The following is a 27,570-nucleotide window of genomic DNA, read 5'->3' as shown; positions in this document are numbered from 1 at the left end:
TAGTGAAGACTCAGCTACAGGCCAAATCTTGTCCCCTTAAAGTCAGCTACAAAACCACCACTGACTTCAGAATGAGCAAGCTTTGGTTATGGATTTTTTTTTTAAATTTAATTTTTAATTTGGTTATGGATTTTTTTTTTTAATTTCTTACATCATTTTTGGTTAAGATTTATAGGTGCAAAACCACAAAGCAAAATGCGATCACTCAACTTGTCTTGTTTGGCTCATATTTACTAGAAGCACACATCCACCTCAGTTGAGTCAAACTGTGTACTTCAAAAAATATCCAGGTGCCTAGAAAATAAATGTAATCCAAAGGAGAATTCATATGGAAGTTTCTGATTTAGGAACTTGCCTATTTGCGACAGTTTATAGTTCTATTTTTGAAGAGCCAAAAAAAGCAACTACAAAATAAACAAACCCCGCCACAATCATACTAATAAAAAGAGTTCTTAAGAGTGAAAGGGGAGGGGTTTCAATCAATAAGACTGCATTTCCACCTTTTCATGCTCTCTGTATGTGTATATATATCTCCTCAATGTATGTTCCATTCTATGCATCCGAAGAAGTGGGCTGTAGCCCACGAAAGCTTATGCTCAAATAAATTTGTTAGTCTCTAAGGTGCCACAAGTACTCCTGTTCTTTCTTCACTTAGTTTAACAATCTATGTATTATTCTGATGGCTGATCATTGCTACATAGCTCTGCCACATAGTGCAATATAGTCAGCCTTTTAATCCTGCAGACAAAAAATGTAGGGAGTTTTCGCTTCTTTGTTATAAAGGTAGCTTTAAGAAACGTTCAGAAATACATCCAAAATTAATCACTAACTAGTAATATAATGGATTGTAAATCATGAATGCTTGAATTAACCTCAAGGTTGAAAGTAATACACAACACACACATACCACAGGATGAAAAGAGGTTCAAATATTATTCACTAACTATAAAAGGCTGTATTTAATCAGTTGCTTCTTATAAGTTATTCTTGCATCTCAGAAATAGGTCAAATTCTGATACTTTGGGTCTTCTAGCTAAAAATTCTCTTCTCATCTGGGTTTACTGTATGCTCCAAATCAATACATTGGGTTTGTGATATAACTTTATAAGATTGCATTTTGGCAGTGGTGGCCAAAGACAACAGTAGTGTTGCTAGTTGCTTACTGTGGGTAGCTGGCAAAAGACAAACAAAGCCATTGAGAATAAATGTGTAAACTTGGATTGCATCTTCTTTATTGCTGATAACCTCATTTCATAACTGCAGAAATACATGTTGGTATTTGGCAACAGTTCCATTTAAAAACAAAAGTATCATTGTTTTAATGCATATTACAGAAACGTGACTCTCCAAGTGAATCTGATGCATTAATAACAACTATAGTGGCTGTCTAATGATTTTTGCAGACATGTAATGGAATATTTTACTGCTATTTTCAGCCATCTGTGCTACTCTTTCTTTCAGTACAGGTTTGCCAAAGCTGTAACAAAATTCTCTGTGCTTTATGCCATTACACGTTTGTTAATACCAACACACCAATTAAGCATAACAGTGGTGTCACAAATACTGACTGCTGAACTATCATGTTGGAAGGCACACAACTGTCTTTTATATAGCTGTACAAATCTGGAGTCTTCTGGCAGTGAGATACTCTTAGGCTATCCTCCTTATCAATCTCATGGTTTTCTCTTTAGTAATAAAGATGATTCAGGAGGAAGCATGTCTAAGTGATTACGAGCTGGGGTACAATTCCCTTCCATGCTCTGGCCCATACTCCCTTTAGGACCTTCAGCAAGTCATTTTATCTTTATGTACCTCACTTCCCCCTCCGATCTTCCCTTCTGCACTGGGGTGTTGTGAGGACAAATACATTAAGATAGCAAATGCTGAGATAGTAGGGCCTTGTAAGTATATAAGATAAATAGATTTACAATATGCTGATTATGGGGTCCTGGATCTGATTCAGAAAAGACCAGGAAAAAATGGGCATAATATACACTGCAAATGTGAGAGCAAAGGTCAACATTTTAACCATAAGACTGTCAGGAATAATTCATAGAGGAAAAATGTAGAGATTTCCCCATAGGAACAGATCATGATTGATTGACAGGTTGCGTGTGAACTGAAGTTGACACACCAGTCCTCTTGATTTTTTTTCCTCAACAGATGAACAAAATGAACAGAAGTTAAAGCGAGAGAGAGAGAGAATACAGAACATGGTTTAAATATGTTTATCCAGATCAACAATGTTCATATGAAATAATGCATCCAATTTTAGTTGCCTATCTAAAAATAAGACAGCTGAGAATTACAAGGTCCAAAGAAGGACAACACAGATGGCCAGAGGTGTATTGGGATTTACATATGAAGAATTCTGCATTGCAGAAGGATAGGATTAGTTAGCCTGGGAAGGAGAAGTGTTAAAGGGCAAGAGATTGAGGCATTTATGGAGGATACAGTTAAAAATGATCAGTACTTCCTTTCTGCACTGTCCCATAATAAGATAACTCAATAGCTTGAATGGCAGGTGAATTTAAAATTAATAAATAGAGTTCATTTCTTCAAAAAGAGAGCTTTGTAATTCACAGTAGCAAGTGCTCAGATCTAATGCTGTAGGAGTCATGAAAGAACACCACTGCCATTATGTGTCTAATCAATTATACAATGTACATAACTGTATATTATGTACGAGTATTTTGGGGTGGGGGAAGAGTAAAGGGGGGATAAAGCACCAGGCAAGATGCTGGACTTGATGGACCACTGGTCTTCTAGGGAAAATCCCATGTTTGTACTACGTACGGTACTGGAAAATTTTGTTAATTGAATAATGCCTATGTTGAGTGCTTTTTTAAAAAGTTGTACAGCAGGATTTTTAGTAATATAACAGTATACATGTCAGAAAGGGTAAATCTTCTTGAAAATGATTACCTGCATGAGCTCTCACCGTATGTGATACATGCACAGAGGGGGCACGAGCTTGAAACTTTCTGGATGGTGCTGCGATTGTAAACTACTTATGTCCTGGTACCCCAGTCAAGAACATATGTGCAGTGCAGCCTGAAATGCAACTGTGTCTGTGGTCCAGAAGATGTGACCTCAACGTGTCAGAGATAGAGACAAGTTTCCATGATGTCAGCTGCATCCTAGCAACTTTCTCCATAGATTCTCCACCGACTATTTGGAAGATGAAGATGCTGACAGTTTGGAAGATGCCATTCTAAAAGGGCCACCACAATCACTCTCTCCTTTGGATGACTCAGTTACCAAGTCTGTGGTGATTTAAAGAATGATGAGGATTTTCTGGGTAGACTTACCAAAGCTCTGGACCTGGAATTGTCAGAGGTGTCACAGCTGCATATCTACTAGGTCCCCCACACAAGGGGTCCAAGTACTTTCATACTCCCGTCACAGTTTTCTTAATGCCTTGGCAGCCCATGACACAAGATGGTTCCCCTTGCTCATTTGCAAAGTATGTGGCCCTCCTGAATGTAAAATAATTCCTGTCTGGTTACCCTTCAAAAGTGTAAAGCTAGTTACCAAGCTGTGCTTGCCAAGTACACCTTCCTTTCTTGAGACATACAGCTCCTTTGCATGATCAGCCATTACATGAACTTCTTGGCTGAGAGCTTCTAGCTTACCAGTTTAGGCACAGAAGTTAGTTGAAGATTTATCATTTGAGCGTCAAGACCTGTTCAGTGGGAAAGCAGGAGTCTCCACAAAAGCTGAAAGACTCAAATACCATTTTAAAATTCCCAGATCCATATACTACTTTAGCCACAAAATCCTTAAAGCATCTTCTGGCCCCAGAGGTCAGAATGCCTTCCCAGCCAGAAGCACACATACCAATAAACTGAACTCCTTGAACCCAAAAGGGCAGGATCTTTCACCAGAGACGAGCATCTATATTTGGTGCTTCGGACTCTGCCACATTGGGTACAAGCAATACCTTTAAAAGACTCTCAAATCAACCTATTTCAGAACACATTTCAAGCCATCAAGCTGCTCTTTTTACACATAAAAGTTTGTGATTCTCCTTGTGTTACTGGAAAACTAAAAAGCCTTTCCTTATGTTGATGGTCACCAATGATTTCTGCTACCAGTAACAATGTTTTTTTGTTTTTTGTTTTGGTCCTACTGCTCATCAGGTTGCAAAGTCCCCTTTCTCTATCATCACTTATATTTGAGCCCTTCTAGTTTAATTGGTAGGTTTAAACAATCTAATAAGTGAGTAATCTGTTACACCAATGCTCAAAAACTAGCCTTCTTCCTCCTTGGGCAGACTGAGCACCTGTCCTGAACTGTTGAGTTGTCTTGAAGACCTGCACAACAAAGGTGCATTTCCTTGGTCAATTAATTGATCCCTATGTAGAGATCAAATTTCTTTTTATGCCTGCAAAGTGCTTTGGGATCCCTTGAGAGGAAAGGCGCTATCAGGTAGTATTATTATAACTTCAACTCCGTTCAAATCATGAGAGGAAAAATCATTTTACCAAAAATTGTTAGTCTTCTAAAAAGCAATCAGAAACAATAGACAGTAACACAGAAAAATAAGAGTTACTGAACTCCTTCTAATGTGATGAGGTTTTTACTTTCAGAAATGTGGTTCCAAATTGTAATGGTTCCATACAGCTCATGTCCCATATGTTCTGCAAATACTGATAAGTAATGTACAATACTTGTCTCCAGGTGAATGTTGTTCTTTTTAGTCAGTAGCAGGTGCCTCTCTGCATTTTCTGCTATTCCAGATCCCAATTAGTGGAACAGACATTAATTAAAAGCAAAAACCACATTCTATGGCCTTCTAACATGTGGGGAGATCTGTGTGGAAAGGACTATTGTATAATGCCATTAGAGCTTCCTGTGCATTTTTGTAGGGTTTCTTCAGATCACCACAGGCCATTAACATTTCACTTCAGGTGAGTAATGAACAATGACTTCTCCAACCAAGAAGTTCAAATGTGTTACTAATGGCAACCTCACCTTTAAATACAAGCACCAATCTCCTGAGCACACCACCACCCCTTATTTTTTTTAAATCAATTATCAAGATTTGTAATAAGAAAGGTTCTCTCTGGCATCACCTTGAGCTGTTAATGAATTAAGCCAAAGTGAAGTGCTACTCAGTGAAGTTTTCATGAGGAGCTCTGCTTAAAAATAAAAATGAAATCTTTACTCAGGAAGCAAGATATATTGCTTCGTGCTTTTCTTTACCAGAACATTTCTCGTAATTGGAATAATGCTAATTGGATATACATTTTGGATTCCAATTTTCTTTAGTTTCCCACAGAGGCCGTACTATTACATATGTATTTTGTCACTATAACTGATCAACACTACAATGCTGACCTGTAAAGTCAACATAGGAACCTTAGTTACACTAATGGAAATAGCATGAAAAACCATGAAAAAGTGCACCTCTTTCAACTCAGCAAACTAAGCAGCAGAAGCTAATGTATCTCTTTCAAGCAGAAATGCATCTCTATGGCCCATGCTTAAAAACACCACTCTCATTTATTAGCTTCTAAACCATTCCAGGATGGGCGAAATTGATGCAGCTCTGACCATCCACCTTTACCTCCAGTATAGTATTTATATAGCACCAGAATGATCTAATATCTATACTGAACCCTGAACTATAATACATCCATAATTTATGCCCGGCTTCAAAAGGAACAGGGCATGTTATTTCACAAAGGAGAAAGTAATAAAAGCTTAAATAGTTTTGTATAGCAGGCTACTCGAAACAAACTCAATTTATATTGATGTACAGCAATGACTAAAAGGCAAAGGCTAAAGGGAAAAGAGCCCTATTCATGGGAAATGTCTTATAGCATGAGGTGATAATAAAAAATACAAAAGATCTTTAGGCCCCAAGATCAATTTATTTTTAAAGCGGTTATGGGATTACTAAAGAAAAAGTCAAACTACAGTGGAATGTTTCATTTCCATCCCTGCCCCTCTCTCTGCTCTCATTTCTCACCACTGCCTACTTCATTCTACCAATTAATCCAACCTCATCCTTACCCCCTTTTAATTTCTTATCCTCTGTCTTCCATTCTTCCTCCCACTATGTCCCCCATCTCCAGAGCTTTGTCCTCACCGCAATCATCAGGTACCCACCAGTATTCCCTCTAAGCTGCGCGCCTGCATGTCTGCACAAGAGGCCATCAAGGGCTGATTAGTGCAGATGCTCACACAGGGGCGTAGCCACAGGGGGTGGGTGGGGGAAGTGGGGTAAGGTGGGGGGGCAGTGATGGGGGAGCTTGGGGGTGCAGGGCTACGGTGGGGAATGACGCCTCTCTCCCCCAGCCCCGAGGTTGCGGCAGGGAAGTCCTCTCTCCCTGCCGCAGCCCCGGGGCTGGGGGAGTCCTTGGGAGTCAAGAGACTTTGGCTCTGCCATTGAGTTTGTGTGTGGCCTTGGGAAGTCACCTCACCCACACCGTGCCTCAGTTTCCCTATTTTCCAAATGGGAATAAAGATATTGACATTCCTCTATAAAACACTGAGATTTATAAATGAAAAGCACTAAATATTGTTGGCTTTTAGATTTGTGTTTTAAAAGGAAATTACCAAAACTAGGACTAATGGAAATATTTTTGTGACTGTTTTTGTCTGATTTCCAATTACAACAATTCCCTGTTATGGATTTAAACCTCCCCTAGCAGTGTTTGAAAAGCTTTTTGTTGGCAGGAAGACACGTGGTTTATCTAGGGGCCTGACCCTGCAAAGTATTATTCATGTAGCTGTTACTTATGTGAGTGGCCTCATGAAATGAAGTGAGAGAACTTCATGTCAAGTTAAAGTTTGTCTGAGCCCATGTTTGTAAAGTGCTGTGTAAATTTACAGGGCTATGTGTGTTTCACTGTAACAACCAAGACATTGGAACACTGTATGTGTGCATGAGAATCTGAAGGTGAACTTGACTGTGCTACTTTAATTGTCCAAGCTGATCGAGTGTAAAAATATAAACAACATGAAGGTTGAATAGTCTATAAACCTTTTAAAATGTTTTGCACTGTTAATACAAGATGATGGTAGAAAGGGGAATTTGAGTGTTTTTAAAAATGATTTTGAGCCTTAAGGTCCTGATTTAAAAAGAAACATTTATTTTGATTTCAAATATTGCAGTATTATATTTTACATTCAGATGAGACCTTTACAGATGAAGCCCTGTCTGAACATTAAATATCTCAAGCATTTTGCATAAGAGGAAAAGATTCTTCCTATCCAAAATTCCCCTTCTTTTTCCAAACTACTGCACAATGCTCTCCGTGCTGTTGGCCTAGCTGGCTGCTGACTTTCCTCCTCAGAGATGGCTGCATCTCAGTGGTGCATTTATATGTATAGTTTGCGAAGCATGTATTGATCCTTGTGGAAGGAGGCTGTAGGAATGAACAGATAGGTACTGCAGACGTCACCTGAAGACAGGCCTTCCTTAAGACCCAGCTAGGTACTAACAGTAGGACATTGTGACATCTTGGTGGGATAAGGGCTGCTGTGAAAGTACAGAGGTGATAGCGCACATCACCTCGATATCGGTGCTGCACATAAAATTCATTCCACACATGGATGGAAAAAATTAGAAGGAACATTGGTACCCACTGCCTCTTTTTCAGGCTCTCCCCAAATCTGACTTCTTCCATGAAGCCAACAAACACTAACTCACCTTAATGCTGTAACTATCCTATGAGAGACAGGGGAGAAGAAGGGAGGTCTATCTAGGTAAGAATCTTCTCCACCTGTCTCCTAGTGTGTTTACTGCTGTTCATCTATTTATATTTTAAACTCTCAGTGGTAAGAACACATTTTCCCCTGGGTTTTATGCACCCTAATACTTTCCTCCAATTCAATGCATTGCTATTTACCACTACTTTTTGCTTATGGGTTTTAAAGGAATTTTTAGATAGGACAGTGTTCCGATCTACGCCAACATGAATTATTTTTTCAAGTCAAAATTTGAGACACAGTATTATAAGATGGCATAAAGTATGAATGTATTATATCTATACATTTGCTTCAACCATTAATATTGTAAGAAATTCTGTGCTCAGAAGAGAATCTGGCAAGAAGTTTGTTACCCAAATTGTTGATGGATGGAATTGTTTAGCTGCGTACTGCCTCAAAGAAGGTTTAGAAATTCATAATAAAAGGGCTCAGGAGGTCAGAAAGACTGTTGTTCCCATTTGACATGGAAAGACAGAGTCAGCAGACTTCTGATTCTAGCAGAGTAAGATGCATTAGTTGAGAAGGTTCTCTTATCTATTTATTAAATGGAAGAACAACTGTAAATGCAATGTTAAGATTGCATTGTTAAAATCACAATAAGTCAGGAAATGCAAGTGTCAAGATTTTAATAGCAATGTAAATCAAGCACCTTCAACATTTTGCATGTTTTTAGTTTTTCAGTGCAGTTGCAACTAATTTTGTTTAAATTAATCTCTTACCCTAAAAAATATATGGTTTATTTCCAGTACATGCAGCAGGAATGAAATGTTTACCAAGCACTATTCTGCATTTTCCTCCACTACTTTTAAGATCATATTTTACCCTTGATCTTTGGGCTGGTCTACACTGGTGGGGGGGAGGGGGGTCGATGTAAGATACGCAACTTCAGCTACGGGAATAGCGTAGCTGAAGTCGACGTATCTTATTTCGACTTACCTCGGGTCCTCACAGTGGGGGATCGACAGCCGCGGCTCCCCCGTTGACTCCACTACCGCTGCTCGCCCTGGTGGAGTTCCGGAGTCGACGGGAGCGCATTCGAGGATCGATATATCACGTCTAGACGAGATGCGATATATTGATCCCCGATAGATCGATTACTACCCGCCAATTCGGCGGGTAGTCTGGACGTACCCTTAGTGTGAGACCCCCACTGGCATCAAAGGAAGTTCTGCATGCACAAAAAGAACTGAAAATGGACTTTACAGTGCAATATAAACAGACTTCATGGTGTACACTGAAAACATATTGTCCAACAGATAGATACCCTACATATTCACATTATTTATTAGGTTAAAAGTCATACCTGTTTAAATACTGAGAAGAAAATATATTTTATTATTTAATAAAAAAAAAAAACAGACAGGGTCTATACAAATGTAAAAATTAATCAGTGGACAAATGTGGATCTGGGGTTTAGTATGGTTATTTTGTGGCCGTATTGATCCATTTCCCACAATAAACAGACTTCAGCACCAAATGCATTAAACATTATTTCCAGTTACAATCTCACATTTTTGCCAAGCTTCATGACAAAACATCAACTGACAACATATAATCTCCTCTCCCCCCCACTATGCAACAAGGGATTGATCAAGTACTTACAAAGAATAAGTTCTTTGCACTAATTTTGACAATACATTTTCAGTTACTTAGTGATCTTAAAATGTAAAAAAATTCCTCTCTATACAACTTTAGATAATTGCTACGTCTGGAACAGGAAGGGTAAATATGCAGGTTAGGAAAACACCAACATTGTCTTAACTGAAGGGAGTAAACCTGAAAGAATATGATCCTGCAATGTGTGCCTTTATTGATATAATAGGTGCTCATTTTAAGTGTTAGTCACTGCTAAAATAATTATTTGTAGTGCTGAGGGTTAGACTCACTGAGAAACTCAATCAGTAAAATCTTACATTACATTTGTCTTCCGGTAACTAGTCCATTGCATCTTCCTCTAAAATTACACCTCTGATCTATTTTCTGGGACCTCAGCAGGGTGTTTTCATACTCAGGCTATGAAAGTGCTTATACAGCAATGATTGATGCCCTTATAGAGAGCTCTTACAGAAGCACTTTGATTTGTTTAGGATTTTTTGGTTTGGTCATTCAGCTCTAATGATCCTCTTGAAGTAACATGATGATGCTTTACAACCACAATTCACTGACACACAAGTACTTTTATGCCAACATGATGACCATTAGTGTGAAGAACGCTTGTTTAATTTACATCCAGAAACAATCACAGGTTTTACTGCAGGCATCTTAACTTGCCATTCCAGCCCCCTGAACCCCCGCCCACTCAGTTTAAAGCATATTTTATTTAAGCCTGGAGAAACTTTTTAGAGTTGGTTGCCAACTGCCACATTAGAACTCACCATGTTACTTCATCCATTAACTAAAAAATTACCCAGATATCATTAGGTGTTAATGTAGCACTGGTACAGAAATTGGCTTTAAAAGTCAACATTGTATGGATTCACTGGGTCCTGATGCATTCAGATTTAGCCTGTTCAGCATTATAATGGGAAGACTGGGCCAGGTAGGATAATTTTGTTGAAAACTTATTGTTCATTGTCAGTTACACACTTGAGCCACAGGAGAAGCCATGAGTTGTTATGCATGGAGAAAGCAGGGAATCATCTCAGCAGAACTAATAGTCTAAAAGCAAGGGGCTGGGACCCAGATGTTTGTAAAGGGCCACATATCTGTACTGCTGTGGAGACGACAAAATCAGAAATAAACTAAATACAATGGTGTATATTTTTGTCTCTAGGCACAGAACATTGTTCTATTAGAATTAATGAGAATGCGATATGTATGTTGTAAAGGAGAATCTGTTTTGCGGTTTAAGAACTACAGATGACACATATAACTGAGTGTATGGCTGATTAATATCTCAAAGCTGCCAGTCATCCTTATCCACCCTACCACATTGGCAATGGAGAATGGCATGGTGGAGGAGCACATGGTACGTAGTCTTGCTCAAAGCACATCTAATCTAAAACAGTGCTGTGAATGCCTGTGCACCATTAGGAAAATCTGTGTGTATGGGTATGAGATGTGTTACAGGTGTGCCAAGGGAAATCAAATGGTAGTAAATACAGCAAGTTTCTTTAGGGTAAAGATTGCCATAGCATCTTCATAAATATTTGCAGGGAGTTATTGAATGGACTATTGACTACACTATTTTTTCTCCCCTTCTGTACACCATACCAAACATCTTTGCATCTTACCTAACTCTCTTTGGATGCAGAAGTTAGAATTTTCTCACACTAAATACTAGGGAGGGCCCCAGCATCAGGGCATAAAAGCTGCACTTCACACTTACTCTCTTTGAAGAGGCTTTCCTTACTTCTGCTTGTGTTCGAAGAGTTTGGCCCACAATCTGACACATGCTTTGAGATTCTTTATGTGAAAGACACTATAAAAATCTGAAGTTAAAACATTTTTAGGATACTAAATCTATGCCAAGACCGACTTTTTTGTATTCACTGTAGTCTTTTTCGAAGAACATGCTGGGCGGATAAGAGAATTAATCCATTAATGTATTAAACAGAACTGGTGTAATCAATAGTCGTACACTCACTGAATATTAGAAAAGTAAAGATTATTCACCTTATGCAGTAAGTGGAGTTCTTCAAGATGTGTCTCTTTGTGGAGGCTCCATTTCAGGTGCATCCCTTGGGCGTCTAATCAGAGATTTTCGGTAACAGTGCCTGTTTGGCCATGCATACACCCTACACATCCTCGTCCCATGCACCAAGGTTATTTAGAGCTACGTGGGTGAACTGCCCTCAGTTCCTTAGCCACCGCAAAGTCCCTTAGAGGAAACTCCTAAGCAGAGGGGAAGGAAAGCAGGTAGAGGAACACTCCTCTCTAAGAACTCCAGTTACTGTACAAAGTAAGTAACTTCTCCTTCTTCGAGTAGTGTCCTGATGGGTGCTCAACTTCAGGTGATTACTGAATAGTACCCTCAGTTGTAGTGGGGGGAGCTTCAGAGCAGAGTCAAAAACTGAAGACAAGAGTGCATTCCCAAAGGCAGCATCTGATCTAGAAAAATGGACCATGATATAATGTTTGGTAAAGCTATGTACTGAAGTTCAAGTTGCAGCCTTGCAAATCTCCACAATGGGAACATGCTTAAGCAATGCCACAGAAGTAGAAAAAGACCCTGTGAAATCAGCTGACACCCAAGGAGGAGGCTGTATATCAGCAGATTCAAAGCAAGAAATAGCACATCCAGAAAGCCGTCAGGTGAGTCTCTGGATAGAGACTGCAGACCCTTTGAACCGGTCAGCAACTGAAATAAACAGTCTGGGAGACTTTTTAAATGACTTGGTTCTGTCCAAATATAAAGGTAATGTCCAAGGTGTGTAAGGCAGCACATCACAGGTTTGATGTGATTTCAGAAAAAAATCTGGAAGTTGGATGATTTGGCAGATGTGAAATTCTGACGACACTTAGGGAGAAATTTAGATTGTGGATGTAAAGCAAACTTGTCCTTGAAAAACTCTGTAAAGGGTGGGTCTCCCATTAAAGCCCCCCTTTCCCTAATTCTTTGGGCAAAAGTAATGGCCCCAAAAAGGCTGTTTTAATGAATAGGTTAAGAAGAGAATACGTAGCCATCAGTTCAAAGGGAGATCTTATTAGATCCCATGCAGGGATGAGTTCTCTAATCTGAGGAAAACAGTTTCCCAACTCCTTTGGTAAATATTACTATCATGGGATGAGCAAATACTGAGAATTTCTTCTCCGAGAAATGGAAGGCCGTAACAGCCAATAAGTGAACTCTGATAGAACTCATAGATAATCCTGATTTTTTAAAAAATTCCAGCAGATAGTGCAGGACAGCAGAGAGAGAGAGGAAAGAGCAGATGAAAGATGCTACTGGTCCCACCAATGGTGGAATCTCCTCCATTTTTGAATTCCTTGTAGAATTTTTCCTACTGTTGTACAGCAGCTGCTGTACTTCTGCAGAACAGGAAGTCTCTATTCCTGTGAACCATCAAGGAACCAAGCCTTGAGGCAGAGAATTCCCAGATTGGGATGGAGAGTCTGACCAGCATCTTGTGAGAGGGAATGAGGAATGGACAGAAGACTGATCACTGGACAAAGGACAAGGTGAATTAAGTAAGGGTACCAGGCCTGTCTGGGCCACATTGGGACTATTAGTATGACTTTGGCCAAACTCCACTCTTGAGCAAAACTGTCTGCACTTCCTGTTGGTGGCAAAAAAGTCCACCTCTGGAAACCCGTGGGTCAGAAAAAGATGATTGAGAGTCCAGAAGTCTAAGCCCCACATGTATCTTGGGAGAAGTGCCTGCTGAAAGCCTCAGCTGTGGTGCATTGTATGCCGGGAAGGTAAACTGTTGAAATGAGGACATGATTGTCCAGACAGCAGTTCCATAGCTTTATTGCTTTGGCACAAAGAGAAGAGGATCTCACCACCTGCCCTCCCCCTTGTTGATGCGCCCACACTATGGGGCTGACCTAACAGATTCTAGTTTTAGGAAGCAATTGCACTTCTCTGTAACTGAACTAGTGAAGGTGACAAGCTGCTTGGTCTCTACGCAGAAAGAGAGAAGAGAAAGAATGATGTGCACATTCTGCAGGCAGGCTCAGGAATATGATTGGCACTGGCTGTAGAGGAAGTTATACTGTCATTTCTCTCCTCCGATCAAAAGCAGCAAATGTTTGCTTTTCTACAGCTATTGAGGCACAGAGGAGACTCAGGAGATTAAGTATAACTGGTGAAAAGCAGCAACAACCAATGTTCTTGTTGAGTTGTGTTTCCCCTTCCCTCCCACCGTATAAGATAACAAAATACAGTTCAGTAGGGATGCTAAATACTGGCTAGAAATACAGATTGGAATAATATTCAAAGTGAAATGAAGACAGCCAGATCTAATAATTGCTGTCACTTAGTGTTATATCGAGGTAGAGGTGTATAGGAAACACTTGGCCTCAGCAGTAAGCTCAGTTGCTTCTCTCGTATCCCTGTGCATCCTCTCAGTTTGATTCCTGACTCCTTTTCCCATGCATGAATGACTAAATTACAACTTGATATAGAGACCATGTTTGACAGTTTGCAAGCAGATTTATTCCCCATGGTTAAGATTCATCAGTCCAATTCCCCTTTGAAATAACTAATAATTCAAGTCTCTGACATCAGAACCATCTGACCCAATATAATCTTGTTGAGATCATAGCCCTGAACTATTAAATTGTAATTTATCACTAGTCAACATAGAGCATTGATTACTGCAACTTGTAGAAGAGTTTGAGGGAAGATGGAAAGTAATTGTAAAATAAGCAAATACTTTTTATCATTCCAACTTAAATATATTTGTTTAAACAGTGGTAGAACAAATATGCACAATGAGAAGGAAATTCCTACTGTTATTTCAGGAATGCTCTAAAACTATTACTTACGGTGTTAATGTGGACGTACGCCAGTTTAGATAGGATATAAACCATTGCTCTCTAATTTGCTCTTTTCTTCAATGTTTTAAGTTAATTTAGTATTCTTGAAAGGTGCTTTATATCCCTGGGGACTAAAGTCCTCTTTTTATTCACAGAATAATTACACTACTGGCAGTAGCATCATAAATTATTCACATTATCATGACAATGTATTTATAAACCTGATCTGGAGGAACCAACCCTCAGTGTGAGAGGTGAAATTAGTTTTTATGCTTGATAATTAATAATACTTAGTTTTTATATAGCTCTTTTATTTCTTTGTATTTGTTAAGTATTTAAGTAGAAAATTTAAAATTGACATTTCAAAAGGTCAGTGAAAAACATGAAATTAAAACCTCCAATCTGTTTTTTCTGCTTACTGAGCATGCACTTTGAAATGCTAGGAGAAAAGTGTATGTGTTTGTGTGACTTATTTCACTGAGGTAGGGCCTGGCTGGAGCCAGCTGGCTTGTTCTGGGAAAAAGCAGCAACCAGACTGGTATAGCCCTGGCTGTGACAGTGACGTGTGGCATTGAAAGTGCTACAATATCAACTTGGTTAGCTTGTCAAAGGCATCCTGGCACTGCTATAATGTATACATAACTTCCTTCAAACTGTAGGGTCCCAGCTGGCATCTTCGCTAGTAGTTTCAATAGAATGAATGAATGGTGAGTTGGGTGGAAAAGATGGATTCTGAACCCCAAACTCCTAGGCTGCAACATGTGGTAGGGGTGACCTGATGGATCTACTGGTACATAAAACCAGTGCTTAGATAGTGAATACATGTTATATACTTTGGCATTTATTATAGCAGGCACTTGGTTATACAGTAGTTACGGTTGCAGAATAGTTTCATTAGAACCCTTTCCCTTCCTCCCTCACTAATAACTTTTATAAATATTCACCATTTTGGTTGAAATTTTTCAGACTTGATCTGTTCTCAAAGGAATATTTTTTCCCCAGGAAGTCTAAGAAAGATCCATTCAGACATTTCCAAGTACAGCAAGAACAAAAAGCAAACGATAGAAGAACACTTTCCCCATTTAAAAAAGTTTGCAACCACACTTTAAAAAAAAAAAAAAAAAGACTATAGCAATTATGGTTGAAATATGAAACTTGACATGTATACAGATCCTCCCTGAGAACTAGTTAAATGTCACTTGAATGTATTACCCTTTGTTATTAATAGGTACTATAGAATATACTGGATGTGCAATGTGGACAAATTAATACAGCTGCAGCTATCTTTAAAAAAAACAGGAAGTACATCGCTACCTCGATATAACGCAACCCGATATAACACAAATTCTGATATAACGCGGTAAAGCAGTGCTCCGGGGGGGGGGGGGGGGGGGGGGGGGGGGGGAGAGACACGCCGGGGCTGCGCACTCTGGTGGATCAAAGCAAGTTCAATATAACGCGGTTTCACCTATAACACGGTAAGATTTTTTGGCTCCCAAGGATAGCATTATATCGAGGTAGAGGTGTACTAGAAGTTGAGTGCGTGATCTCAATATCTTGATGTGGTATTATTAACACTAGCTTTTTTCAATGTAATTACATTTAAGGGGGAAGCGAAGTTTCTGTTTAAGTTTATTTGATTACATGACAATAAAGGGACACTGTCAACTTGAAATCAGTTTTTTAAAAAGTTAAAAGCCATACCAGGCACTACTCTGAAGTCGCCCTGCCAATTTTTAAAATAATAATTTTTTTTTAAGTTTCTCTCTCTCAGCTGTTGCTGTGTGAAAGTCCACACAATAACACAGGAAGCCAGCTGAATGAAACTGAAAACAAAATACTGTCAAACGCAGAAAGAAAAACATTAAAAAAAAATAGATAATATTTTTCTTTAACCTCTTTGTTATTTTAATTGTAACAGTCACAAAGGTAAAAAAAAAAAGTCAGAAATTTGATTTAAGTTAATGCTGTTGCTTTAAAATTTTTGTTGATCAGTATTTATCTATAAACGTAATGCGCAAAAGCCTCTGAAATACCCTCTCTCCATGCTCTTGGCAACTGTGTTTACTCACATTGCCAACAGATGCCAAGCTACAAGGTTGCTTTCTGAACATAACTGCATCAACGTCATGCAAATCAAGACTTGATCCTGCACACTGGTGTCTTAAAAAATGCCAGCTTAAACAATAACCCCCTGTATTAAGCTAAATTTAATACTTCAAGTTTTCTATACATATGTCCTCTTCCCCCATTTATTCCTATCATAAAAAGTGTCATATTAACTTTTTCCAATACTTAAAACTCATCTGTTAAATCTCCCCTTTAAAAGCATTTTAAGTATACTTTAAATATAACGATACTGTAATTTTCCAACACATGAGTAAAGTTTCATTAATACTACTGATTTGAATGCATTGCTGAGAAGAGCAGGTTTTAGCTCTGTACATCACTTTTAACAACCAGATAGCTGATGAAGCTTTTTGATGTGATTCCCAGTGATTCTAGTAATCAGAGTCAGGTAGATTTAGGAGATTTTCAGATCAGTCATCAACAGGATGAAGATTACACTACTCCAGGAGCAATTCTGCGTCAAAAATTAAAAATTCTGCACACAATATTTTAAAATTCTGAAAATTCTGCATATTTTATTTGTCAAAATAACACAATATAATCAGGCCAGCTTCAATTATTTTGGTAATTTATTTCAAAATACCTGTCGGCAACTATGTCTGTAACAATACAGACAACAAAAAAGAGCCAGGAAATGTTTTTTGACAAACAGATTCCTTACTAGGCATATTAATACAGAACTCTGAGTAATAATTCATTTAAACTACAATACAGAACTGTACTTCCCGGACCCCTCAGAAGCAGTGCAAACGCTTGGGGGAGTCAGGAGTAATGAAGGAATGGAGGGACAGGAAAGTAATTGCTGGAAGGAGTCTGGGTGTGAATTTGGAGGGTGGTTGGGTGTGGGTAGGAGAAGTATGGGACAGGGTTTTTTTGGGCGGGGAGGGATTGTTAGGGAGCCTCCACCATACAGATCCTGTCTGATCCCTGACCTCTTTCATTCAGTCAGGCACATCTGCCCCTGACCCCATGTGTCCCTGCACCAAGGGTTCCAGAGCCTTCCCAAACATGGGGGGACTGGGGCCCCCCGCCCTCATAAGGCCCTGCCCTTGCCCCTCCTCTCCCCCCGGAGACCCCTCCTCAGCCAAGCTGGAAGCCGGAGCGGGGCCGGGGAGCCTGCTCCTCCCTCCTGGGGTGGCCAAAAGCAGGCCCCACACCCAGGGCAGGTGGAGGGACCAAGGCTCCCCACGGCTGCTCACTCAGCTCTGGCCAGGGGTCGGGTGGCCTTGGAGCCGAAGCCCGGCCATGATAAGAGCCACGTGGGCAGCTGTGGGGAAACGTGGCGGACCCTCCGAGCAGCCCCCAGGCTGTGTCCTCGCCTCCCCGCCCAGGGCAGGTGGAGGGTACGCAGCGCGGCTCTTTCTGTGGCTGCGCTGCGGCTCTGAGGTGCCCCCCGGTCCCCCAGAGCTGGGTTGGGGAGAGCCGTATGGGCAGCTGTGGGGAGCTGCCGTGGAGTCTCAGACCCTCCACTTGCCCTTGGCCAGGCAGGAACACGGGGTGGGGGCTGCTCTCAGCCCCCCTGCACCACGGGCAGGTGGAGGATCTGTGTGCGGGGCTCCCACATCTACCCGGGCTCCATGCTGGCGTGGCCGGGGGGTGGGGCCTCAGGGGGAAGAAGGCAGGCCCTGCTCCAGCAAAAAGTGGGAGGGCCCTGCCCCGCCCCCAGTTCCGGTGCCCCTGCCTGCACCCCCCATCCCTATGTGTCCTTGCACCCCCACTCAGCCACCCTACCTCACCCCATCCCCATGTATCCCATCAACCCCTCTCCAATCCCCATATGTCCCTGCACCTCCCTCCCCGTCCCCATCTGTGTCTGCACCCCCACTCCCATTCAGCCTCTGCTTCAGTCCGTGCCTCCCCCAACTATCCCTTCTGAACAGTGGCGTAGCCAGGTTCTAAGAGCATGGGGAGCGAACACATAAAAAAAGGCGCCACCCACTGCGAAGCAGCGAAGGAAAAAAAAAAGAAAAAAACAAGTCTTGCCGCCGAAGACTGAAGAACCCGCTGCGCCGAATTACCCGCTGCCGAATTGCCGTCGAAGACCTGGAGCTGCTTGTGGGAAACCTGTGCTGGATTAGTCCTCAGCCAAGCGCAGCTGGAGCCGCAAGGTAGCAGGCACCCCCCAACGGGCACAGGGAGGAGTGTCACCCAGCTGCCACAAAGCGAGGGCGGGGGGAGCAGGAGAAGCACCGGCTGCAGGAGCCGCCGCCACAAGATGCACGCAGCGGAGCCCGAAGTGAATGCCGCCAAAGACCCAGACACGCTGGGAAGCGCCGAATGAGTGCTCAGGGGAGTGGCCGCTCCCCCAACAAACCCCCCTAGCAATGCTACTGCTTCTGAACCCCAGTTTGACCCTGTAACAGCCCCATATGCGCCGTGCTGTCCATTCCCCCATATACCATGCCTCCTGACCTGGCCCCAGGGGCAGGGTGCTGTGAGAAAGGCAGCCTCTTTCTCTTCCCTATCCCCAGCTGGGGCTGCTCCTATCTGGGAGCAGCTGCTCTCTGTTCTGGCACCACACTGGCCCCTGGTGGATAAAAGGAGTAACTGCAGCACCATTCTGACAATGTATTTTCTGTGGGGGGGAAAAAATTCTGTGCGGCACATGAATTCTGTGCATGCGCAGTGGTGCAGAATTCCCCCAGTATTATTACATTCAGCAGGACTAACACAGCCTTTGATAACTTGAAACAGCAAAGCTCAATGTTCATAAACAACCAACCCCATAAACTGACCAATGGCAGGATGAATCCCACTTCTAGCTCATTTCTTTGCTCTGGTTGTGTGAACAGCCCTAGTATGAAAAATAAATTAATTTTGCAATAGCCCTTCTATATACAAATTAACTTTTTTCTTTAAAGTCCTTTTCTCATCATACCCGGCTAGGTGCCTCAGTGTGCATTGTGCTGGATGATGTCAAAACCACCATGCAATTTTCCTGGGTCATGGAGTCAACCACATGTATAGTAGGTCTGATAAGTGGCTTTTTAATATTATATTGCGCTTTTCCCCCTAAATTTATTTTATAAATATTTTATATGGTGTTGAATATGAAATAAATTAAAAGCTGTGCAATATAATAAAGAAAAATGCCACTTACCTAACCTCTCATAATGTAGTCTACAGAGTTCAGAGAGGTCTGTCTCTCACCAGCATGCTAACATGCTGGGGTGTCGGAGTAGACCAATGAACCAGTCGTGAGACAATGAGGAATGTCATGTAACCTAAAAGGGAAAAAAATATATAAAGGACTTTAAAAAAAAATGGTAAAAATAAGCTGGCGGATTCTTGGGGGTTGTTATAATAATTAAATTAAAAAATGAATTATAAGTTATAAATTAATAGAACTGGGCATTCATCATACATACATTACTGAAGTTGATATTTTAGCAATGTCATTTGTGGTTCACCTTGAATAATTCTACTTTTATTAGTTCAGTGTTTTATTTTTCCTTTTAGTGAAGCAGAAAAAAGGTTTAATTTTCTAAATCAACACAATTCCTGCAACATTTTCTTAAGTGAGCTCTTCACAAAGAGATGTTTTTCTAAATGTGGCTATAAGTTTCCCAGTGATCAAAAGAGCAAAACCAAGCAGTTTGATTATTCCAATATATTCATTTTTAATCCATCTACATCTCATCTAAGGGGAAGATTCTATCAAAATAAGGTGTCAAAAACAATTAAGCTGGGCTACCAAAATTTTTTTATTGTAAATCTAAGTGTGTTCTGACCTGAAAGATTCTTTGTAGTGACCCCTTAACTCCTGGGGGAATTCGGTGCATCTGCAGATGTGCATAATTCATCTTTCCCCCATAATTTCCACCCTCCCCCCCAGGATAAAATACATTCTGCCCAAGAAGTGCTGCAGTTCTGCCTTTTGCCCACCAGAGTCTGCTGTGGCGCCAGAACAGCAAGCTGGATGAACACAGATGGCTGTTTTGGTGCCACAGTGGCCTCTGATGGGAAAAAGGCGGAACTGCAGAACTTCTTGGACAGAATGTATTTTGTGTGTGGGGAAAAAAAAATTCTATGCATGCCCAGTGTTGCAGAATTCCCCCAGGAGTAGAAATTCATCACAGCACCCTGCCCATGGAGCCAGGTTAGGACAGAGTGGGGAACACAGAGCTGCTAGGGGGTCACAGACTGGGGTTCAGAATGGTAGTAGGGGGACAGACTGGGGTTTGGGGACAGGGGTAGATGTGTCTGATTGAATGGGAGAGGCTTGGGGTTAGCCAGGGTCTGCATGGGGGAGGCTTCCCAACTCCCTAACAACGCATTCCCCCCCCAAAAAACAAAACAAAACAAAACAAAACTTCTCCCACCCACACCCACCACCCTCCAGGTTCACTCCCAGGCTCCTTCCCTCTCCCTCAGCTCCTCTGTTACCCCTGACCCCCCAAACCTTTGCACTGCTTCTGACAGGTGCAGGAAATATAGCTCTGTATTGTAATTTAAAAGAATTACTCAAAGTTCTGTATTAATATGCCTAGTGAGGAATCTATTTGTAAAAAAAATAAAATAAAAAAATTATCAGAATCTTTTTTTTTGTCTGTATTGTTACAGACATACTTGCTGACAGATATTTTGAAATAAATTACCAAAATAATTGAAATTGGAATGTTTATATTGTGTTATTTTGACAAATAAAATATGCAGAATTTTGCAGAATTTTCAAATATTGTGTGCAGAATTTTTATTTTTTTGGTGCATAATTCCCCCAGGAGTACCCCTTTGACACTATTTATGTGTTCAAAGATGCCATAGTAAAAATTAAAATTTCATTTAGATAGTGTCCCAGCCTCAAAGGCTTGTGGGTGTCTAATACAATACAATAAATAAAATCTACTAATAAAAGACAACATGGCCCAATAGCTGCAGAAGAGAGGAGTGCAGGCAGAGACAGAAAACCATGTCTTATCACATGCCCTAGACTGCTTTTTTACATAAAAATTATGTATTGGAAAAACAAAAATCACACAATACAATATTCAACCATCTTGACAAACAACAATATAATATGCGGTATTGTTAGTGCTATAAAAACAAAGCTGTTGGGAGATCTGGTTCAAGTTTGCCTTAAGTATAGCCAACCCATCCTTGAATTGTATTCAGTAATCATGCTCCACAGGCCTCTAAAGCCCAAGACATCACTTGGCAAGATGCTAAAAACTACTACATTCCTTCCATCCATATTCTAACTATACTATAATCTGTTAGTTCCAACAAGGCAGGTCTGTCTGTCTCATCTTTATTTCAAGTGTTCACAAGAACTAGAACAACAATTAAGCAATCAGCAATTGGGAACAACGTCATTATGCAGGAAGAACCTCAAGGATCCAAAGATCTCATTGCACAGCTAGTATCACACCAGCAGTCCTAGGCTCTTTTTTTTATTTACACCAGCTGAAAATCCGGCTTTGATTGCCACTTAAATGGTAGAATTATGTTACTATATCTACATGACATTACTTTTCGGTTTCCATCTTACATCTCTACATACTGTATTTTTAACAGATTTATCCATTCTCTAAACGATCTGTGGTGTGAAGTCAGTTTTTTATTATTCGTTATTTTTGCTAAAGTATAAGATAGAGGAATAATAGAGACAAGATTTTAGTCTGCTAAGTAATTCTACAGAAATTCACATCAGTATTTCAGAATCAAACATTTTCCAGCATAAAGAAAAGAATCACCATCTTGCTGCCATGTCCAACCAGGATGCAAATTATTTCTACATTTGTCACTTCTAATGAACAGTGGGGAAATGTATTAGCTGCTATACATAGTCACAAATTCCCTCAGACTAATTTGCTACAGACCTGGGGCATAATCTTGCTCCCACCATTGAAGTTACCCAATGACATCACTGGGAGCAGGAGCAGGTCTTAAAACTGAAAAAAAATGAAAACAGCTTGTTTCTTCCCTGGTCACAGAGGATCTGCAATTGTCAGTTAAACAAAGTCTAGGACTAATGCAATGGTCCAATGTATTAGTTAAAACCAAATCAGAATGAACTCTTAAAAAAAGTTTAGTCTACAAGACATTTCTTTAGAAGACTGTGCCATGGGCTACCTGAGCCACTGGGGGAGAGGGAGTGAGGGTGGGAGGGGAATGAAACAGAATCAAGAGGCATGTTAAATGGAAAAATTATTACCAAAAATAAACACAGAACTACTTTACCAATTTCTTCACTGCAGCAGAGAGGGCCTTGAAAGAAATACATTCAGATGAGGAAGGACCACAAGCAAATGATGAACTCGATTTTACAAACTGCCAAAGCCTTTGCGAATACTCAGGAAGAGGTGCAGTAAATTTAAAGCACACAGGTATTATTGCTCACCGATTCTTCCCTTTGTATACATACATATGACCATTCAATAAGGTGCATTATATTGGCCAGATTTATTGTCCAAAAATACTACTGTGGAAAACGTGTCTCTGTTTAGTTAATATGGACTCCAGATTAAATAAAACCAACCAGGGAGTCATTATCCACTGTAATTTTTCAAGATCTGGTTTTAGAAAATGATGACTGAAAACAGAGAAAATGTCCAGGTAGGTTTGTTTAAAGTGACTTAGAATTCATGTGGTGTTCATGCTTTCCGCTTATATCACTGCATATTTATGCTTTCTTTGGTTCACTTCTTGGTGGCCCATAGTAGAAGGGAGGAAAAGTAGCCTGTGTGGCTACACACTATGGAAAGATAGAATGCAAACATTAATTGACACTGCTGGATTTTTTTCCCTGGAACTTTCTTTTACATATGAATTTCACTGCTAATTATTCCACTGATTTATCCCTAACTGTATGCAGTCACAATCCAAATAAACCTTCCCTCCCCACTCCCCGAAGTTACTATGTGCTAATATAACCACAACCTGAATTCAACTCAAAGTTCTAAAAGTAGACTATGATTTCTACAAGATGTGCGTTTCTAAAGAATGATCACAAACTTCAGTTTGCAACAGTATTCTGTAGTGTTTTTATTATGAATACGTGTTTTCTACAACATGGGTTTTGGAAACAGCATCTCAGCACGATTATAATCACAGGTTCCTGAACATGATAACAGAACATAGGAATATTGATATCAAATGTGTCATCATGTCAGACTCCTCTTCTCAGGGTCTGAATCTCCCCAAGTATGTTGCTGCCCTGTTAGGTCCACAAACACATTTATATGTGGCCTGGAGACATAAGCTGGGGAAAACTGCCAACTGGATTGAGGCAGATGTGGCTTTACCAGGTCTTATAGCCATTTGTCTCTTAGAGCATTGTTTCTGAACCTGAGTTCTTGGGTCTGTTTTCTAAGACTTGACTTAAGGAATAATAAGATCGTGCTTTCCTAAAGAGAAGAAAGGGGAGCAGACTACTTCGACAACTGTGTCAACTAACAGTGCTACCATTTTCCACTCTTGGGTATTGTGTCTTTTCAGGCTTGAGCTAAAATGATTAGAGGATGGAAAATTTTGGAGGAAAACAGAAAAAGAAAAGGCTGACCATACATAAGGGGCTCTCGGTGAATTAATACACAGCACAGAGTGAAGAAAGAAGAAAACAACGCCAAGTCTGAGAGAAATATGTACAATGATTTAGGCATGTGGATAGGGCAGAAAAAGTAGCTCCTTTAGGCATGCAATACTTGAACATGCAGACTTTTCTGAGTTTGAGTAGGAGCAGAGGGCTGCATTAAAGCAGATGGAATTTTCACAATTTCATTTGCAGTCCACCTTTAAATTGATCAAAGGGTGAATTATGATCCCATGAAAGACCAACACAAAATTCCAGTGGACTTCTACAGGGTTTGGATTTGGCCCTCCTTTCACCAGTCCAATGATCTATTTTATTTTACTATTTGGTATAACTGCACTTGATTCTTTTAACAACAGGATTGTTCCCATAACAGAGATAATTTAAATGCGCTCCAATTACATATAGCAATTTTCCTAATTTTGATTTATACTGACTGCCCTGTTAATAAGCAACTATCAAGCAGTACAGTGCCTGTATTGCATTCATTTTTAATCTGAAGATACAATATTTTTAAAGGAAGATTCAATTTACCAAAACCAAGAGGTCAAAACTGGGCTCAGGGGGTGGGGTGGGGGGGGGGGGGGGAACAGAGAAACAGAAACTAGGTTGTCATAGGGGTTTCTTTAACTCTCTACTCCTGGGGAAATTTGTGTGTGTGTCTGTATTGTTACAAACATACTTGTTGACCGGTATTTTGAAAGAAATTACCAAAATAATTGAAACTGGTGTGATTATATAGTGTTATTTTGACAAATAAAATTTGCAGAATTTTAAAATATTGGCACAGAATTCCCCCAGGAATAATATTTGTATTAAGATATAGGGTCATATTCCTTTATGGGTTTGAATTTAATTATGAGAATACTTAGAGCTTGGATAGGCTTTTTAAAATATTGAATCCAGGCAAATAAAACAAATGATTGGTCGGCCTTCCACCTAAAGGGAGGATGTGTTTCATTGATGTTATTAGACTTTGTATAATGCTTTGGGAATTTTCAGAATAAAGATGATAGAGATATGTAAGTTATGATGATTGGGATGCAACAGTCAATCTATCCTTATTGTCAAAACTCCTTTTAGGATCTACTTAGGAACTAACCAAACTATCTGTAAGAATATGTGCAAGCGAGATACTGAAATATTGAGCTCTCAGGTGCAGGGGCTAGGTCTAGATGGTTTAAATTTGGGGCCGAAAGTTGGGCTCCTAAATCCTTATTTAGAAATGTAAATAAGTGGCCTAATTTTCAGAAGCGCTGAGTGGTTTTCATTCAGGTCAAACATTAGACACAGCTAGCTTCAGAATAATGGACAAATGCATCATCTGAAATCCTGCAAGAGGACTGAAGGAAGGGTCCTGTCAGGAAACTATTTAAAACAATATGTGCTAAATAGCATCTTAATCAAGTAATTTGTTTAGCTTAACAAAGGACAGCATGATTGATATTTTTATGGTTAATACAGCAAAAGCTCTTTTATCTGGCACTTCACCAACCGGCAAGCTCTATAAACCAGCATTTCTGATCTGCACTGAAAGTCTGGTTTATAATGTAGTTGGTGTGGGGCTAGCAGGGGGCTGGGCTGTGGGAGAGGCTGCGGGGTGAGCTCTTGAAGGGAGTTTGGGTCCTGGAGGGGGCCTAGGGCACGGGGCTTCTGGGTGCCAGATGGGGGGGCGCTCACCTCTGGTGGTTCCCCATCCCCGCTGTTGCTGGCGGAGGCACAGCCAGGTGGCTCTGCAGGCATGCTGCCTCCCTCCCCCCTACCCGAGTGCTGAATCTGCAGCTCCCAGCCCATTGGCCGGGAACCGTGACCAATGGGAGCTGCAGGGGGCAGCTCCTGCAGACGGAGGCAGCATGCCTGCTTGCAGAGCCGCCTATCCGTGCCTCCGCCAGGAGCAGCAGGGACGGAAAGCCGCTTGCAGGGAGCCACTGGAGATGAGCGCCCCCCCATCTGGCACCCTAAGTCCCATCCCATGCCCCAACCCTCCTCCCAGACCCAAACTCCCTCCCAGAGCCCGTGCCCCGCAGCCCCTCCCATGCCCCGCCGGACCCCCCCCCCCCACACTCCAAACCCCTCTCTCTGAGTTAACCAGCACCCCCCGTGCCCGCAGCATGCCCGTTAAAAAAGCTTTTACTGTATGTAGTCCAAATGGATTTTTCAACATTCAGGTTTACTTTAGAATGACCTGACTCAGCCAGAGGGAAAACTGGTTTGGAAAATGTGAGTTCTTTAGCCTATATTGCTGTAATCTCAATACTGAACTTTTGAAGTGTAGAATCAATCAAAAATGTTAATTTAAATAGAAATTCTGTCACAGCAATGCTTAATTATTAAATTCACAAAGCAACAACTTGATCATCTGCCATGCTGATTCAGGGGAATCTTAACATGTCTTAGACTCCAACCACAGTAGGGTTCCAAATCAACCTTCTTGAAGTTTTTTGGGTCAGTAGCATCCTTTCATCTTGGGGGCATACAGCTTTTACTAGTCGTATCACATCTCTGCTACCAAAAATGAGTACCCCAAGCAGCAACAGGAATTATAAATTAAAATGTGTATGCCATAAATAAGAGCAATAAACAGTTATTGATCAGGAGTGACCTCAAGATGCTTGCATCTTTGCTAGCAGAAACTTCAAACACAGTGAAAGTGATGATTTTGATCACTGGGAGTTCATCCAACATGCAGGCACTGCAGTGCACTTTGTACCAGTAGGGTATGATGCGTGATCAAGAGTGTGGGACAAGAGTAATTTTTAAAAGTGTGTGGGAGGGTGAAGAGAAATAATAAGCAATATAGAAATAGGGTGAAAAAGTGACAAATAAGTGTGCTCTTTCCTTACTACTAACAAAAGTATGATGCAGTGGTGTAAGCAAAAACTTTCATTTTAAATTTCAAAACTCACTGCATATTCAGAATCCGGGTGTAACACAGGGAGGTTCTAACAGATGAAGGGTGCAGTTAGAGAAGGACAGATTGCAGGCATTTTGGATCAAGGATTGTATTTGTAAAACATATTTGTTTGATGCCTAGAAGAATGGGAGACTGATATTTCATTGAAGGTCCCAAGTGCTACTGTAATAAAATAATCATAATGTAATGCAAATACTGTATTTTAAAAAAATCTCTGCAATAGATGAAAAAAGCTGGCTACAACGTGGGCAGCCTGTCACACAACACTGCATGTTACCCATATCAACCAAGTATGTTTATTTAAGACTGCATGTTTGAGGAAGGAGAGGAGCAAGTTGCATCTGGGAATTAAGATCCAAACAACAGTGCCCTAATTATGGACACAATAGTAGCTACAAACAAAAATAAGTGAAACCAAATTAATGTTAACACGTATGTATCAACTTACAGTTGTATAACATATGCGAACAGCAATGATCACAGTGTTTCTGTGCAGCCATTTATTCACTGCAATGGTCTATGCCCAGACTAATATTCTACTAGTAGATTCATGAATGTCAAACAAACTTGCATTCCACAGGACAAGAAATATCAAATTAATTATTCTACCAGGCTTGGCATGGATAGCAATAATTTACAGGAATAGGACAACCAGGTATGTCTCAATATGCAGAAGAATGTTTGTGAAACACATTATTATTTTAGCTGGTTTCCCATGACTATCCCATCCTCCACACCTTTACAGAAACTCTTGAAATATCTGTCAATTTGCTACCCTCGGAGAGTCAAACCGACATGAGATGAACCAAGCCCTTTGTGTTTAGAAATAACATCCTTTACTTAAGAACTT

General features: G+C 40.6%; 1 protein-coding gene across 4 annotated transcripts in view; it reads right to left on the bottom strand.

Moving 5' to 3' along the window:
* LYRM4 (LYR motif containing 4) overlaps positions 1-27,570 on the bottom strand; it is a 163,482-nt gene that overhangs the window by 56,151 nt on the left and 79,761 nt on the right. The window contains exon 3 of one of the 4 annotated variants that reach the window (XR_010561149.1): positions 19,376-19,499. The exons of the other annotated variants lie outside the window; for them this stretch is intronic. The gene's annotated coding sequence lies outside the window, so the exon portion shown is untranslated. The remainder of the gene's footprint in view (positions 1-19,375; positions 19,500-27,570) is intronic. 4 annotated transcript variants of the gene reach the window in all.

This window comes from Emys orbicularis, chromosome 2 (assembly GCF_028017835.1).
Source record: "Emys orbicularis isolate rEmyOrb1 chromosome 2, rEmyOrb1.hap1, whole genome shotgun sequence".
Lineage (NCBI taxonomy): Eukaryota > Metazoa > Chordata > Testudines > Emydidae > Emys > Emys orbicularis.
This window is presented reverse-complemented; position numbering and strand designations above follow the sequence as displayed.